Source organism: Podarcis liolepis, assembly GCF_965112155.1.
Source record: "Podarcis liolepis genome assembly, chromosome: 15".
In the NCBI taxonomy this organism is placed as follows: domain Eukaryota; kingdom Metazoa; phylum Chordata; class Lepidosauria; order Squamata; family Lacertidae; genus Podarcis; species Podarcis liolepis.
In genome coordinates this window covers 6,981,244-6,999,978 of record NC_139566.1, presented here as the reverse complement: position 1 = coordinate 6,999,978, position 18,735 = coordinate 6,981,244, and the positions used below count along the sequence as shown (strand labels likewise).

Genomic DNA, 18,735 nt, shown 5'->3' with positions numbered 1-18,735 from the left:
GTGCTGTATACAACATTATAGTGTATACAACATTATAGAGCAGACCCATGGGAAAGGATGGACTTGAATTTCAATGGGTCTACTCCAGGCATGGCCAAACTTGGCCTTCCAGCTGTTTTGGGACTACAACTCCCATCATCCCTAGCTAACAGCACCAGTGGTCAGGGATGATGGGAACTGTAGTTCTAAAACAGCTGGAGGGCCAAGTTTGACCATGCCTAGTCTACACTGTATAGGATGGAACTTGGATACAACCCAGATTCTCCCATGCACGGCAGAAGCACCCAGAAGCAGCAAGAAGGACCTTTTCTGAAGAATCAGGCTAGAAGCAATTAATTTTGCTTCCTCCTGACCCATGACAAGCAACATGAAAGAAGCAAGCAGGGTGTTGTCCCTTCTATTACACCAAGATTGTGATCTGGCACTGTAAACAAAGAAGCCTGGGTAATTACAGGGATTTCAAAGCATGGCCCTTCTGACAGCCTTGGGTCACTGATGAATGAGCAGCTTCAACCACAGCTCATTCCTAGGTGTTTACCTTACAGTGCTGCCATGGAGACTCCAAATAAAAAGGGGGCACCATTTTGGATTTAGGACAATGGCGTCAAAGATTCCATGACCACGTGAAATTTCTCAATATGGAGTCAGACTATTGGTCCATCTAGAGCAGACCTGAGGCACCTGAGTTCTCCAGATGTTGGAAAATGCAAGTGGACGGATGGCATTTAAAATATACAACAGCTAGCTCATAAGGAGAAACATCTTTCTCCTCCCCAATGGGAAGGGGAAGCTATTTAGATCAGGAGTGGGTAATCTGGTGCCCACTACATGTTTTTCTTAGAATCTAAGAATCTAACTCGCATCAGCCCCAGCCAGCATCAGGGTTGTTGGAGACTGAAGTCCAGCAACATCTGGAGGGCCATAGCTTCCCCATCCTTGCCATAAACAGCTTATGGTGGGATTATTTAAAGGGCCACCTATGTCTATATGAATTTGTGTGGGCCCACAGGGATCTTTCTTATAGGCTTATCACTAGAATCCATCCAATCCATGGTGGGCACAAGAGACATAACCTTTTCAGTGGTGGCCCCATCTCTATGGAACTCTCTCCAATGAAATATGTGTGTGTGTCCCTCTCCAGTTGTTTTTGAACAGGTCTTAAATACCTTGTTTCCCCATGCAATTCATATCCAAATATGGTTGCTGGTGTATTCCAGTTCTGGAAAACCTATGGCCGTCCAGTTTTGGTTGATTTCCCAACTCCCATCGGCCTCAGCAAGCGTGTCCAATGGCCAGAGATGGTGGGAGTTCTAGTTCAGCAACATCTGGAGAACCAAAATGTTCCCCACATCTGGTCTATACTTTTATGTGCTGCTGCCTTTACCTATGTTAGCATTGTGTTAGATGGTTAATGTCTTGAATTAGTTCTGATGGTTGCCTCTGTGAAGAGCCTTGAGAGGATTTTTGACCCTAAAAGAGAATCTGTACAGAAATAAAGAAGCTGGAATTCTAGAATAATTTTTGCATGTATTGAGGAAAAGGTTGGGGGGTGTGATATTTCCATTTGTACTGCTCAGGGTATAAGGCAGGTTTGGGAAACCTTTGGCCATCCAGATGCTACCAAACTACAACTCCCATCTGCTCTAGAAATCACTGCTAATGGCCAGGGATGATGAGAACTGTTGTTTAACAACATCTAAAGGGCCCAAAATTCCCCAAGCCTGTTATAAGCAATGGTTATGAGGTTTGCTCATGAGAAGAGAAGACTCCCTGGAAAAGACTTTGATGTTGGGAAAGATGGAGGGCACAAGGCGAAGGGGATGGCAGAGGACGAGATGGTTGGATAGTGTTCTGGAAGCTACTAACATGAGTTTGTCCAAACTGCGGGAGACAGTGGAAGACAGGAGTGCCTGGCGCGTTCTGGTCCACTGGGGCACGAAGAGTCGGACACGACTAAACGACTAAACAACAACAACAATAAGGTCTGCACCAGATTGACACCAAAGAATCACTTTTCCTCTTAAAAAGTTTATCAAAAGTAGAAAACCATTCAAGGAACTGCTGCGTTTTCGATCAGTTGAGGTTCCTAAATTGTCTTTGAGGACAGTCCCACACAGAGCACATTGCAATAATCCAGTCTGGATTATTTTGAAGGCAGTTAGAGAAATTTCAGATAGAATCTCTTAGTGATTCCATGCAACTTTATCCATTTCCACTGGTCTTAGTGCATCAAGCATGGGTGTTCCCAAGTCGCAGTTGCTAAGCCTCTATTGAAAGCACAAAATTAGTGTGTTTCAGAGGAGTTCACCTGCATTGTCTCATCTGGGGGGAAAACTGCTCGGAGAAGCTCAGCTGCCTTTGCAATTACTTCTAACTGCTGTAATTATGCTTATTAAAAATCCCAGTTTCTTTGTTTGAGTCGGCTCCTCCCCTGCTCCCACCCCAATACAAGCTACCTGGAGAAGTAGTTTCACACCATGACTCTCTTGTAGAACATGTCTCTGTGTCAGCGTCATAAGACACATAAACCTCCTGAGGATTTCTGCTTGGGTTTTTTTGTTTTTTGTTTCAAACAACACTATTGGTTTCTCAAAAGGCTGAAGGGGTAACTAAAGCCCAGAGCTGTTTTTTTAAATGAAGTTAAAGCTGTAAAAATGTCCGCTTTGATGACACAGTTTCAAAGCCTGCATGGGTCCAGTTTTAAAGCACCTGACTTGCATGCAGAAGGTCCCTGGCGTCTCCAGGTCTGGTTGGGAATGTATCCAATCTGAAACCCTGGTGAGTTGCTGTTGGCCAATACAGACCGAGCTAGATGAACCAATAATCTGACTTTGTATAAGGCAACTCCCTAAATTTCTCTTTAAGTCAACCCTTCATCCAAACCCTGGGGGATGGAATCTTATTGTATTTCTAGGGGAAGGAGCATTTTCCATGGGGTAGAACACATGCTTCGCCAGCAGAACTCTCCAAGCCAGGTCGAATCCCCTGTAGGGTATCTCTAGGCAAGGCTAAGGATGTCTCCATTCTGAAACCTGGAGAGCAGCTGTTGGACAGTGTTGGCAATACACATTGGATGGACCAATGGGCCTAAGAAGGCAGCTTGTGTTGGCTTCTTACCCAAAGTTCACCTAGCTAGAAGGACATAATCTCTTCCCCATCTTTTACTGGGGAGCCACTACTTGCCCAGGGGTCTAGGCATGAATCCTCACCTGCCTGTACTTTTAAAAATGGTCAAAATAAAAAAAATTCCTTCCAGTAGCACCTTAAAGACCAACTAAGTTAGTTCTTGGTATGAGCTTTCATGTGCATGCACGAAAGAAGTGTGCATGCACACGAAAGCTCATACCAAGAACTAACTTAGTTGGTCTTTAAGGTGCTACTGGAAGGATTTTTTTTTATTTTGACCATTTTTAAAAGTGCTTGGGACTCATGAGTCTGCTTTGCAGGTGTGTGGGCAGTAGGCCTTTGGTTTTACCCAGCGGAATTTTGGGGGAACAGGGAATTCCATATGTCAGCCTTGAACTGGTGGCCTTCCCTTCACTAGCCTTGGGCTTCGCTTGCCTACCATCTTCGTCAGGAGATAATGACCCCATCTGGGAGAGGTTTCAATTTCTTATTCTTTAGAACAAAGGAATCCCATGAAGCTTCACAAACACTCATTAAGGTTACACACATGCAAAGTGGCACATTATATGGTGAGAGAGATTGGGGCCACACCTTCCTGCTGCATTGCTCAATATGCCCCATTTTACAATATTTTATAGAGTAACCCTATATTCATATACTGAGTAAGTTTAATTGGACTTCCTCCTAGTTGACTATAGCTTGGTGTTGTTGTTTTTTTTTTGTTCTTGTTTTAAGTATGTGTTTTGGGTTTTTAAATTACATTTTTATGCTGTGAACCACCCCGAGATCTATGGATGAAGGGCGGTATACAAATTTTAAAAATAATGAACAAAGGTATGGAATAGGAGGTTCCCATTTCATTGGAGCAATGTTGGAGGGTATGGGCTCAGGACACATGGCTGTATTGTGTTCAGGGAGAAAGGTTGTTTTCTGCTGCTCCAGAGAAGCGGACACGGAGCAATGGATCTAAACTACAAGAAAGAAGATTCCACCTAAACATTAGGAAGAACTTCCTGACAGTAAGAGCTGTTCGACAGTGGAATTTGCTGCCAAGGAGTGTGGTGGAGTCTCCTTCTTTGGAGGTCTTTAAGCAGAGGCTTGACAACCATATGTCAGGAGTGCTCTGATGGTGTTTCCTGCTTGGCAGGGGGTTGGACTCGATGGCCCTTGTGGTCTCTTCCAACTCTATGATTCTATGATTCTATGATCTGCAGCAGAATACACAGTTAGCTGCCCTCATACTTCTTTGTGTCAATGGAGCCCTCAGAACCCAGGGAAGCATCCTAACCCAAGTCTCTGGAAACTGGGGGTGGCTAACCCATGTGCCTCTAGATGTTGCTGAGCCACAGGTGCCATCATTCCTGACCATTGGCCATACTGGATGGTGCTGATGGGAGGTGGAGTCTTAACCACATCTGGTTGGTTGCTCATGAAATGATAGTTCAGAGATGAGCCTTCCATCACTACTAGGCTGCCTCAAGGTGCCTATCAGCCTACACTGATAACCACATTGAACCAATGACCCAATTAGGTGCGCCCTCAATTAGCCAAATCATCCCAGTTAAGCCAATAGAATTTCTTTAATCCTTTTTAAAAAGCCATCTAATATATTGTCACTACAATTTGCGGGATTTAATTATGTAGCACATGAATGCAGTATTCCACATGCCCAGCCGGAGGTAAGTCCCATTCAGTTAAATGTGGCATACTCCCAGGTAAGTGGGACCATAGTTGCAACTTTCATCGGATTATCAGTAATGCCACTGAAGTCACTTTGAAGTGGTTGAAACGCTGATGTGTAAGTGCAAATATTTCCCAATGTATTCAAGTCAATGGAAGGACATACCATGAGAGACAGTGGTGGTGCAGTGGTTAGAGTATTGGACTATTAGCTCGGAGAGCAGAATTCCAATCTCCACCCAGTTATGAAGTTGTCTGAGTGATCCTGTATCAGCCAGTATCTTAGCCTAAGCTATCTCATGGGGTTGTTATAAACATAAAGTTGAAAGAAAGAGAGTCATGCACACTTCCTTGAGCTCCTTGGAGTAAAAGTGGGACAATCATCAGCATTATGCTACTACTGGAGAAAGAGAGGATAGGAACATTGTCAGATAAGAGACAACAGTGGATAGAAGGCCTCTTTATCTCAGGAGTCCAGGTTCCCAGCTTGATAACACAGTAAGCGTAGGTAATTAAAAAGGAGGATTTTTTGCAAAAACAAACAGATAGCTCTGGCATCATTACTCAAGATGACCCTTCTGGAAACTATTTCTGGAGTTTACAGAAGATATTGAACTTATGACCCTTGTGTTTCTTCTTTTGCTTCCTATCTAGCAGCCCTCCCACCCGCCGACTCTTCAGACTTAATGGATCAGCTCCAATCTCTTCCTGTTCTCAGAGGCTGTCTCTGAGTTTGTTCGTGCCTTTTTGTGCTTCCTGTGAGCTTTGGCTGTGTTCTAGCCTGCTCTCAGCTACTGCCTTAGCAGCCTGCCCGTCAAGGTCAGTCAGAGCAGAAGTCTGCAGCTGCCGGCTCTCCCCTTCCTGACTAACATCTAAGCATCTCTGTTCCTGACTGCTTTCTGCAGTTGGCTGCAAACCTTCACTGGGAGCTGGCTCATTCCTGATACTTTCCAAGGATCATTGTCAGATGACAGTGTATAGATTCCACTTCTAATCAATGCACTCCTCCTATTGGAGCAGAAAAGACAGTGCACCAGAAGTCCAATGTGACCCAAAAGGCAAAATCTAAATACATATGATATCCCTGCTCAATTTTTATCTTGTGGTGTGCATCTCAGAAGGTAAACATTGGTAGCTGGGAGGATTTGTTCTTTCAAACAGTCTTAGGTTGTAAGGCTATCAGAATAGTTCGGCTCGGTCACTCTACAGGGGGCAAGAAGGCAGTGGGCTTCCCTCGCTGCATTCTTCTCAACAAGTGGAATTCAGAGGTAGAGTCCCCCAGAAACTGGAGATTTAAGTTACCATGCCCATGTGGCAGACCTGTCCTTCTCCACAAATTTGTCTCATCTCTTCCTGACTCTGTGTAAGTCAATGGTTATACCTTCCTCACCACCATCAACAGCTCATCTCTTCTCTATCAACAGGGTTGCTGTGGGGGTTAAAGGAGGAGGAGGAGACACATGCATGCCATGTTGAGCTCTTGGGGGAAAACAAATCAGATATACTGTATCTTTCGCTCTATAAGACGCACCAGACCACAAGACGCACCTAGTTTTGAGAGGAGGAAAACAAGAAAAAAAATATTCTGAATCTCAGAAGCCAGAACAGCAAGAGGGATCATTGCACAGTGAAAGCAGCAATCCCTCTTGCTGTTCTGGCTTCTGGGATAGCTGCACAGCCTGCATTCGCTCCATAAGATGCACACACATTTCCCTTACTTTTTAGGAGGGAAAAAGTGAGTCTTATAGAGCAAAAAATACGGTAAATGTGAAATTTTAAACAAACAAACAGGATCCAATCTTATGGGCCTGGCCAGCATAAGGAGGTCCACCGATTACTTATGTTGCCTTAATCACTCAGTAGCTATTCTTTGTTCCTTTCTCAAAGCTTATGAGTCACAGAGCAACTCCTTATTCCCTGGGATGCTAGGAGGGAGGAAAAGAGATGTCACAAACAGGCCAGTGAACAAAAGTTGCTGCAAAGTATCTATGGCCCAACCCTCTGAGGAGGGAATACCTCAAGCCAGATATCTCACAAAACCTCATCATTACATGTGCTCCACTCTCGATATTCCAGGTCATTTGCTGTTTGGCAGATAAGCATTAAGCACAGCGATGATTCATCTCTCTCTCTCTCTCTCTCTCTCTCTCTCTCTCTCTCTCTCTCTCTCTCTTAAAAATGCTGTCATGTGACAAAGCCAAGGCAGGCATCTGAACATGACTTGATAAGCTGCTGTTGACAGGCATTCATATCCCATGACAAGGAACAAACCATTACAGGGATCTTGTGAAAGCACTTCAAAGATCCTTCTTTCCCTTTGCTGGGAATCCAACCGGTACCTCTCCCTGCCTCGAGGGTGTAATTATCCCCTGCTTTGCCTGCCTTGCAGAAAAAAGGGCAAGCAGTAGTTATGACAATTACTCAAGGCTAATAGTGTGAGGCTTGTTTTGAAGAAGCAATGAAGAGTGGCAGAGATGAACGCTCTCTCTCTCCCCCCCCCCCCAGTCCATCTCACCCCAGAAAAATGGAGTCCATTGAATATTTTAAGAAATTGTCATAATTTTAGCCTCTTGTTGCTTGGCTGCTCATTCCACACTATGAATAAATGCAGACACGCCCCCCCCCCATGTTCTTATTTTCCAGGGACACTCCTGGATTTACATAAGCCATTCCAGTTTCTGACTTGATCCCAGAATGTCCCACTTTTCCTTAGGAGGTCCCTATTCTCATCAGAGAAATGTTGGAGGGTATGGAGATATGCAACCCCCGATCCAACTACACAACCTTTAGAAGATAGCCCTGTTTAGGGAAGTTTTTTAAATGTTTTATTATGCTTTTATATATGTTGGAAGCCCCCCAGAGTGGCTGGGGCAATTCGTTCAGATGAGTGGGGTATAAATAATAAAATTTATTATTGTTATTATTAGGGAATAGGATGTCCTTATTTTAATCAGAGAAATGATGGAGGGTGTGTAAGAGAGAGAGTAGCCATATTCACACCATACATTGAAAGCACTAATAACCCCTTCAGACAATCATAAGGTAAAGGTAAAGGGACCCCTGACCATTAGGCCCAGTCGTGGCCGACTCTGGGGTTGCGGCACTCATCTCGCTTTATTGGCCGAGGGAACCGGCGTACAGCTTCCGGTTCATGTGGCCAGCATGACTAAGCCACTTTTGGCAAACCAGAGCAGCGCACGGAAACGCTGTTTACCTTACCCCGCCAGAGCGGTACCTATTTATCTACTTGCACTTTGACGTGCTTTCAAACTGCTAGGTTAGCAGGAGCAGGGACCAAGCAATGGGAGCTCACCCTGTCGTGGGGATTCGAACCGCCGACCTTCTGATCGGCAAGTCCCAGGCTCTGTGGTTTAACCCACAGCGCCACCCAGATCCCTCAGACAATCATGGATTTCCCCAAAGAATTTTAGGAGCTGTTGTTTGATAAAGGTGCTGAGAATTGTTAAGAGGCCCCTATTACTCTTGGAGAGCCATAGCTCCAGGAATTCCCTGTAAAGAAGGGTGCCATCCATGATGCCCATAGTTTGCTGCTATTGTTCGAGAAAGTTTCCTGGGAATACCAGCTACTGGGACTTACAACTGCGGAGAACTACTGCTGTGCTCAAGTTCTGCTCGCAGACTTTCCAAAGGCCACTGTGAGAAGAGAATGCTGTACAACAGGGGTCAGCAACCCTTTTCAGCCGTGGACCGGTCCACTGTCCCTCAGATCCTGTGGGGGGCTGGACTATATTTTGAAGGGGAAAAAATGAACAAATTCCTATGCACCCAGAGATGTATTTTAAATAAAAGGACACATTCTACTCATGTAAAAACACACTGATTATCCGCGGGCCAGATTTAGAAGGCAATTGGGCCGCATTCGGCCCACGGGCCTTAAGTTGCCTACCCCTGCTGTATAAGATGGGACCCCTTTCACCTAACCTAGTAAGGACTGTCTGATGTTCACCTGTTAAGGATACCGTATCATCTTCGCAATAATTTGCTATACTTAAAATTGACCTGTTTTAAAAGGTTTATCTAGAATTTCAAAACCATACAGAACCTCACTGAGCCTTGTCCAAATCTGTCAAATCAAACACAGTCATCCAGATGATTAAATCAGTATTACAGGCTTCGGGCTGTGACTTATTTGTTTTTCTTTCCTAATTGGCCTTCCGATACATGGGTTTATGTCAATTGCGCAACCTGGCATTTCAGTTTGCTTACGCGTACATCCCAGGATGATTTAATTATTTCCTGGGTTCAGGTCTATGTGTGTAAGGCTTGAAAGTTTCAGCAGAAAGAAAGAGGAAACCACACAACCATGATATCAGTATTCTAGTCCTCACAACCATAGCATAGCATCCAGGGACTCAGCTACGTTAGTCAAAAGCAACACTTTGAATGCGTTATAAACATGCAATGCCAGATGGCGCCAGAGAGCAAACAAATTTTCTATGTGATTTTTACATAGGTTTCCCCCCCTTCTTTTGTGATAACTATTTGATTTCTGACTTATTAACAGCGCGCCGGGGGGGGGGGTTCTGTGTGTAGATCCACCCCAGGTCATTCCTATCATCTGGAATGTCATGGGGTTCTCCATACCTTACATTAGAGAGGTGGCCTCACTCACAATGTAATATTGTAATTATGGTGAAATTACATCATTTAAAATCTAGACAAGGACTATAATTTCCAGCCTGTTTTTTTGTAAATATAGCTTAGCATCATTTTATTACTTATACAGCCAATAGTACATTTTCCATACAACCTCACATATTTGGCATTTGACTTGACTGACATGTAATATTCTAGCGCTTTTAAAAATTTCAGATGTCACTCCTAATGTAGCCAGTGTAGACAATGGCGATCTAGATGGACCCAAGGTCTCACTCAGTTTAAGGCAGCTTCTTATGTTCCCAAATGTCTAATCAACCAAATTAGCCAGTCTTTCAAATATTTTCACACTGTCTCAGACCCTGCCATGAATAACCAAATAGTGGGAAGATAAAAGACTATTTATGCATGCAACAACTGTGGCAAGAATTCTTTTAGCCCCAAAATGGAAACAACGAGAAGTACCAACGAAAGAAGAGTGGCAGATGAAGATGACGGACTTTGCAGAACTGGCGAAGCTGACGGGAGAAATCTGAAACCAGCAGGCTCAAGTATTCCAAAAGGACTGGAGTAAATTAATACGATAGTTGAAAGATTATTCTAAGCAATTGACATCACTAGCAGGGTTGTCTGAAGACTTGTAACGAGAAATTTCTGTTTTTCTATTTTAATTTACATTTTGAGCTATTTTGTAATGAGTGTAATTAGAACTGGGAAATGTACAAAATGCAATGATATAAAGGTTAATTTTGAAAGCCATGAGGTGGGAGGGAAGGAAGTCGATGGGCTCTAAAGAGCCAGAGTATAGATAACACCAAATAGTATACAGGCAACTCCCTGTTTGTGCAAGGGTTGCGTTCTAGGTCATTGCGTGTTTGTGAAATCATGCGTAATCAAAATACCTATTGAAGAAGCCTGCAAGCACCCCATTTTGGCCCTTCCCCATTCTGTCCCTTTTTGTGACGTTTTGGGGTCACTTCCAGGTTTAGCGTGGTGTGTGTGTGTGTGTACGCGCGCGGTTGTGCACATATCAGACGCACCCAAAACGGTCACTGCCTGCATTAGTAGTAGTTGTTGTATTGATGGTAACAACGAATTCACTGTCAATTATATCATTTTTTACCCTAGAAATCCCAAAATTGGGGAGATGCCAAAAATATAATTGGAGTTTCTCCTAAAGCAAGATGGTGAGTGGTTGGTTGGAAGACCCTGAGTGAAAGGCAGGGAAGACAAGGTCCCAGGGTTAGAGACTGGGAGAAGAAAAGGAAACTGCTAGGTGAGAGCTGGGAGGGTCTACTTCTTTCTGTGCATAGCTGTCAACTTTTTCCTTTTTTTAAGGGGAATTCCCTTATTCTGAATAGGATTCCTCACAAGAAAAGGGAAAAGTTGACAGCTATGTTTCTGTGTGTGACAAGGGTTAAGGGGTATCTTTGAGAGAGGACTCTGTTTTCTTTCTTTCTTTCTTTCTTTCTTTCTTTCTTTCTTTCTTTCTTTCTTTCTTTCTTTCTTTCTTTCTTTCTCTGTTTTTGTTTTTAATGTAGATTAGCTCCTTTTATTTTATTGTATTAGGAAAAACCTTTAATAAAATATTATGGGTGAGGGAATAAAATAAAGAAAGCAGGTGTGAATAAACTTGACCCTCCAGATTAGGGGTAGGCAACCTAAGGCCCAGGGGCCGGATGTGGCTCAATCGCCTTCTAAATCTGGCCTGTGGATGGTCCAGGAATCAGCATGTTTTTACATGAGTAGAATGTGTCCTTTTATTTAAAATGCATATCTGGATTATTTGTGGGGCATAGGAATTTATTCATTTTCCCCCCTTCAAAATATAGTCTGGCCCCCTACATGGTCTGAGGGGTGGTGGGCCCACCCACAGCTGAAAAAGGTGGCTGATCCCTGCTCCGGATGTTGCTGAACTACAATTCCAATCATCCCCAGCCATTGGCCATGCACGCTGTGGTCAATGGGGATTGTAGTATACTAGGAACAAGGAGAAGGCCCCGCTCCTGTAGCAAAGCTTTAAAAAGTGGAGATGTGCTGCTACCTTGTGGAAGATGAGAGTACTCCTCAGCACTTGTATTTTTATTATAAACACAAGTGGGACCTGTAAACAAAGCGTCAAGCATGCAGTGTGTGTGTGTGTGTGTGTGTGTGTGTGTGAGAGAGAGAGAGAGAGAGAGAGAGAGAGAGAGAGAGAGAGAGAGAACTTTCCAGGAAGCATTTCTGAAGCCCTCAACCACCTTCCCTGGCTTCCCACACTTCCTAATTCTGAAAAAGCACAAATGGAGGGACTGCAGTGTTTTGCTTTCCCCAGTTTTAAGTGAAGCACAGACACCCAGGAAAGCTAAAGCATTCAGACCACTGTTGAGATGATTTGTAGAACTGAGTTAAAACTGTGAAAAGGGTTAGAGCACCTTCACTGTTGAGGGAAGACTAAGGGTTGTATCCCACCAAGTTCTACTCAAAGCAGACCCACTGAAATTAATGAGTCAATCATGCCCATTAATTCTAAACAGTCTACTCTGAGTAGGAGTAGCATGGCCCACAACCTTACCTTCTCCAAGGTTTTGGGGGTGGATGCTATAAAACAAATCATTAGAATTTGGATATTAGAAGTTAATGCAGTTCATGGCCACCAGGAGGCAATGATGCCTACTAAGAACTTGATGTTATGGATCAGAGCTTCTAAGAGTCTGAGGGATGCTATGGAGACAAAAGGCTCATCCGTCTCAAAATCTGCCTTGTGTGTTACTTGCTCCATCTTTTCTTGCAGATGAACCGCAAGATGTTTCTACTGACTTTACGATAGACAGATTTATGTCAGGCAAAAACCCCACCTCCTGCTAATTAGCAGTAGCACAAAAAAAGGTTTTTGGAATTGGTTACATGGCAACTTGCCTGGCAGTGTAGCGATGTAAGATATGACAGCCACCTTCAAGCTGGTGCCTTCCAAATGTTGTTAGACTGTAGCTCCCATCAGCCGAAGGCTGGGGTACAATCAAGCAAATGGCTTCTCAACAGCCTTGGGGGTAGCTGGTGCAAATGTCTTTGTCTGAGAGGAGGAGGACCCAACATACAGTGGTACCTCGGGTTAAGAACTTAATTCATTCTGGAGATCCATTCTTAACCTGAAACTACAGTGGTGCCCCACAAGACGAATGCCTCGCAAGATGGAAAACTCGCTAGACGAAAGAGTTTTCCGTTTTGGAGGTGCTTCGCAAAACGAATTTCCTATGGGCTTGCTTCGCAAGACGACAATGTCTTGCGAGTTCCTGCTGGTTTTTTTTCCCTCCCCCCCTTTTCTAAGCCGCTTATCAGCTGATCTGATCAGCAGATAAGCCGCTAAAAGCTGCTAAAAGCCGCTAATAGCGCTAATCCGCTAATCCATCTATGGGCTTGCTTCGCAAGACGAAAAATCCGCTAGACGAAGAGAATCACAGAACGGATTCTTTTCGTCTTGTGAGGCACCACTGTATTCTTAACCTGAGGCACCACTTTAGCTAATGGGGTCTCCCGCTGCCACCATGCCACCGCCACACAATTTCTGTTCTCATCCTGAAGCAAAGTTCTTAACCCGAGGTACTATTTCTGGGTTAGCGGAGTCTGTAACCTGAAGCGTCTGTACCTGAAGTGTCTGTAACCCGAAGTACCACTGTATTGCCTTGGGATGGCTTCCCATCCCTCCCCCCCCCCATTCAAAAGTGAAATACCATAAGAAGGGCCTGATAGATCGAGCCAATGGTCCATCAAATCTAGCATCCTGGTCTCGCAGTGGTCAGCCAGATGCTTGTGGTGAACCCTCAAGGAGCACCTGAGCACGAGAGACTCTCCCCTCCCAAAACTGGTTTCCAAAAACTGGTACTCAGAAGCATTACTACCGCCAACCGTGGAGGCAGAGGAAAGTCATCTTGGCTAGTAACCATAGATGGCCTTATTCTCCATGAACTTGCCCCACTTTGTCCACTGTTGCTTAGTCCAAGTGTCTTCCCTAAGCCTTTTAACCAGGGAAGACTTTAGCAGAATGCCCCATAGATTCCACTTGGGCCCTTTTTTCCATCCTGTGACCACTTAACTTGGGAGAAAACCCAGCAGAACACAAGAGGATTTGCATCTGTAGGATCCTGCAGTTACCATAATGTGTTTCAAGCTATTTCATTGTATCAAAGGCCAATAGCATAACTCCACCCCCTAAATTTGAAATGAAATAAGGGCATGTTGCATATCCCAGTATTTGTGATTCACAGGACAGAACAGAAGGAGGCAGAAGTGAGCCTGTTTCATTGTTATTCTCATTTATTTTGAATCAGCTGATGCATTTATTTACTTCTGCTAGGGATGTGCATAGCCCTTTTCAAAGGACAAGAAGGTGGGGTCTCCATCCCAAGGACCTTCCCCTCTAACATTCAGCACAAGGGACACAAAGGAGCACTTGAAGCAATCCTTCATTCTTGCATGCTTTGTTGTATATCTTCACATGAGTAAAAAGCCCCAAAATTTTAAAATCTAAACAAGGGGTCTGGAATATCCATGGGATGGTGGTGGATAGGTTTCTCTGTGGCTACACCTCTGCACAGATATTCTTCTTCTTGTCCCACTAACCTTGTGGTTCCCAGTGAGGACTATGGCTCAGTGCTAGAACATCTGTGTAGCTTACAGAAGGTTCTGTGTTCAATCTCTGGTACCTCCAGGTAAGGCTGCGATTTGTACCCTGTCTGAAAACCCCTGGAGAGCCACAGGTGATAAACATAAACAAAACCAAACTTGATGGACCTCGGTATAAGGCCAGGCCAGATTATTTTAAGTAGCACACTTTCAATTGGAATTTTGCATGGTTGGCATTTCTGGTGGGGAGTGGGAAATAAGACTTTAGAAAGATTGTCCTTTATAGCTTGTTTTCACTGGATGTTCCTGCCGAGTTAGACTCTTATATACCTGTATGAGAGGAGATGTGGCTTCCTTCGAAGAGTGTAAGATTTTCCATGAGTGGCTTTTCTTCCCTTCAAAGACTCAGAAGTCGGTAAGGAGGAATGAACAGCCCTGCGTGGCCAAGAACTTATGTCACACAGGGAACCATAGCAGGGTTGATGTTTAGCAGTGGCTACCTCTTTGGAAGCATTCGGAATTACCGGAACAACCACATGGATGGATGGCGGTGTTAACATAACATCTGAGTTGCGAAGCTGGGAGGAATGTGTGACACTGAGTCTGTAGCGAGCCATGTTGGTGGAATAACCAGAAGGATCTACAATGACAGCCACAACAAAAATGCAGGGAAATAGATTATATCATTTCTATAGCGTTTTTTCTTTTCAAGTGTTTTTTTTTTTTTTAAGGAAAGGTTGTCTAAGATGAAGAAAAATTAGAACACAATAGAGGTGACATGATAGAAGTTTGTAATATTATGCATGGCATGGATAGAGAAAAGAAGAAGAAGTAGTTAGGAGCTGAGAAATACAGATCATAGGAGATTAGGAACTGCTTAAAGAACAGAAGAAGAAGAAGAAGAAGAAGAAGAAGAAGAAGAAGAAGAAGAAGAAGAAGAAGAAGAAGAAGAGAAGAAGAGGAGTTGTTGTTTGGATTTGATACCCTGCTTTATCACTACTCAAAGGAGTCTCAAAGCGGCTAACAATCTCCTTTCCCTTCCTCCCCCACAACAAACACTCTGTGAGGTGAGTGGGGCTGAGAGACTTCAAAGAAGTGTGACTAGCCCAAGGTCACCCAACAGCTGCATGTGGAGGAGCGGAAACGCGAACCCAGTTCACCAGATTACGAGTCCACCACTCTTAAGCACTACACCACACTGGCTCTCATGTGTCTCTTCCTTGAGAGGTCCGGAGGGTGACAGCTCATGAATGGGACCTTCTACCACTCTTAACCACTACACCATGCTGGCTCTCACTCTCTGCTCCCTGTGATTCAGGGACATCCAGTGAAGTTGAACACTGGAAGGTTCGGGACAGATATGGCTTCTTTGATTCCCATAGAATCATAGATCTGAAGCGTTGAAAGGGACCCGAAGGATCATCAAGTCCAACCCCCCTGCAATGCAGGGCTATGCAGTTGTTCATACAGTGATCAGACCTGCAACCTTGGCACTGGTTAAACCATGGAATTTGCTCCCTCAGGAGGCAACAGTTGGCTCCAAATTGGATGGCTTCAAAAGAGGATTAGACAAATTGATGGAGGAGGAGAAGGATATCAGTGGTTACTGGACAAAGCTAAGCTTTGCCTCCACATGCTCTTCATACTTTTTGAAACAAATTGCCCTCACACATTATGAAGGTTCTCAGTCATCTGTGCTATATAAGCTGTTCACCAAGCTGAAACGCTATGAATCACCAATGCTGTTCTTTATTCCTTTCTGCTCTTTCATGCTATTTCTGTCTGGGGTTTACCACTGCACAATTATTTATTATTTATACACCACCCGTCTAAATGGGTTGCCCCAGCCACTTTGGGCAGCTTCCATTATATAAATATAAATATATATAAATTAAACATTTTAAAAACTTTCCTATGCAGGGCAGCCTTCAGATGGCTGGGGGGGGGGGTCACATAACTCCATACCACCCAACATTTCTCTGGTGGAAGTTGGGACATCCTACCAAACCCTCCAGATTTCATTGAAAATTCCAATGAAAATAGGGCCGTCCTAAGGAAAAGCAGGTGGCACTGTGGGTTAAACCACAGAGCCTAGGGCTTGCCAATCAGAAGGTCGGCGGTTTGAATCCCCGTGATGGGGCGAGCTCCCGTTGCTCGGTCCCAGCTCCTGCCAACCTAGCAGCACTCCAGTGCAAGTAGATAAATAGATACCGCTCTGGCGGGAAGGTAAACGGCATTTCCGTGCGCTGCTCTGGTTCACCAGAAGCGGCTTAGTCATGCTGGCCACATGACCCGGAAGCTGTACGCCGGCTCCCTCGGCCAGTAAAGCGAGATGAGTGCTGCAACCCCAGAGTCATCCGCGACTGGACCTAACGGGCAGGGGTCCCTTTACCTTCACCATTAAGGAAAAGTGGGGCATTCCAGGAACAAATCAGAAACCAGGACAGCTTCTGTAAATCCAGGACTGTCCTTGGAAAATAGGGACCCCTGGAGGGTCTGCAATAGCTAAACAGAGCCTTGTTGGATCAGACCAAAAGCCCAGCCAGTCCAGTATCCAGTTTTCACAGAGGTTAACTGGATGCTTATGGGAAGCTGACAAGCAGCACCAGAGTGCAACAGCGCTCTCCCCGCTTGTGATTCGTGCCAGCTGATATTCAGAGACACATTGCCTCTGACAGTGGAGGGAGAACATGGCCATTTAGTAAATGTTCATCCTTGACCAGCTCTAAAGTGCAGGCAAGAAAGAAAAACAATTTAGAGTCTTACCTAGTGATTGAAGAGAAGCGGGTTACATCTGTTCCTGCCAAATTGCTTGCTGACTTAGGAATGACAGACACATATATACAGCCTTGAATAATAACACACCATCTAAAGGAGGGCTCTGAGTGCAACTCAAATTGCTCTAAATTAATGTTTTCATCTTCTTTGCTGCTGTTAGCTCATCCCCCGCAGAATGATGTTTAGACCAGTGTTTCCCAACCTTGAGCCTCCAGCTGTTTTTAGACTACAACTCCCATCATCCCTAGCTAGCAAGACCAGTGGTCTGGGATGATGGGAATTGCAGTTCAAAAACAGCTGGAGGCCCAAGGTTGGGAAACACTGGTTTAGACTCCTGTCCAATGTGTATAATTTTGTAATGGAACAAGCCTGGAAACAGACCAGCAACGTTCAGTCTACAAACTCCAGGGTGTGTTTAAGTTAGTGATCTGTCTCTGACCTTAGATACTGCCTTCAACCGTGAAGGATGAGCATAGCTATCATGACTGGTAGTGATTGACAGCCTGGTTCTCCGTGAATAGGCTTACCACCCATGAAAAATGTACACAAAGGTGACCTGCACCCAAATGTCTGTGAATTTCCTAAAGGTATGTTGGTTGCAGTGGCATAGCGTGGTTTGCCAGTGCCCAGGGAGACACAGAGGGGTGGATGGGTGGGAAACGGATGGAGTACACATGCACATTCAACTGCCTAATGGCATCTGTGTCACCCAGGAGATCACAGCTGCAGAGATAAGAAAAGAAGAGTCGTTCCATTGTCTGGAGAGGTCAGTTCCTGGTTCTCACAGAGAAGCCATTTACAATGGAGCCCAGCGATGGTAGTGAACAGTTGTATTGAGGCAGCACCGGGTGTTGAAATTTTGCACCCATAAAAATGTTGTGCCCAGGGCAACCACCCTTGTGGTCCCCGACATGCTATGCCACTGGTTGGTTGGTTGAGCGTCTGGGCCCACACACATTTGTGTCTGACTCTTCACAGTGTTGCCCAGTGACTTTTTTTCACTTCACACTACGGTCACTGGTGTGATTGAAATTTGGCGCAGCGTGTCGATATATTAATCAAAAAGCCACCATTCAGTAACATATACTGCAGTGTGAAAGGAACAGTAGAAGATGGGACAGAAGCGTTAGCATTTTAGGAAAACTAATGCAATATTCTGCATGTCTTAATGCACCCTTGGTGCCATGCATTGTGTTCTTGGGGGGTCTAGAACTTGAGGATAGATGGGGGGGTCTCATGATGCCAGTGCTGAAGATAGCTTTGATGGGGCCTCTGGTGAGAGGTCTCCTCAGGAGCCCCTAGATATGGGGCTGCCTCTCTCAATCTGGATGATTCCCACATCAACATGAATTGGCCCAATTCAGTTCAATGTCTGGGATTCAGCCCTATATGTGATGATTGTGGTGCTATAATGTGTTCTATCCTGCAGTAATGGATATTTGAGTTCTCACATATCGTGCTGCATGGGCTCTGTATTTCTGCAACGGTGCTGTGCATCTTGGGCCATTTCAAAATTATTTCTTCCTGTTGTTGTTTGTCTGCATTTTTATTTTCTAAGAGCTATAATCAGCGTGAGGGACAGCAGTTTGCAGCAACAGTGGAATTATTGGGCGAGGGATTGCTGGAAGGTCTGCTCCAAGGGAGGATGAAAGAATTTCATTATATATATATACTTAATTCCACACACCCACAACACCCACATCCCAAAAAGAGTTCCTGTTTACACAATGGATTGGTTAAAAGTTTATATAACAAAAAAGTTTATTGGGGGAACAAGTTAGTATCAATTGCTGCTAACCATGGTGGATATAATTTCCCTTCCTGTCACGGTCCGGTCTACGGGCGATCGAAGTCCTGGCTGAGGACATCAGGACCGGCAAGATGGTGGGGTGGGAGCAGGAATGAGAGTCCAGAAGCGAGGGGTCCGAGGGT

At 44.6% G+C, this 18,735-nt stretch overlaps 1 long non-coding RNA gene across 1 annotated transcript; it reads right to left on the bottom strand.

Moving 5' to 3' along the window:
• Window positions 1–13,690: 13,690 nt before the first annotated feature.
• On the bottom strand, window positions 13,691–16,985 carry LOC310694423. Its single transcript, XR_014519687.1, has 2 exons — window positions 16,792–16,985; window positions 13,691–14,665 (listed from the first exon to the last, which is right to left on the bottom strand). It is a non-coding gene; the product is annotated as an uncharacterized lncRNA (long non-coding RNA).
• Between the last annotated feature and the right edge of the window lie 1,750 nt (window positions 16,986–18,735).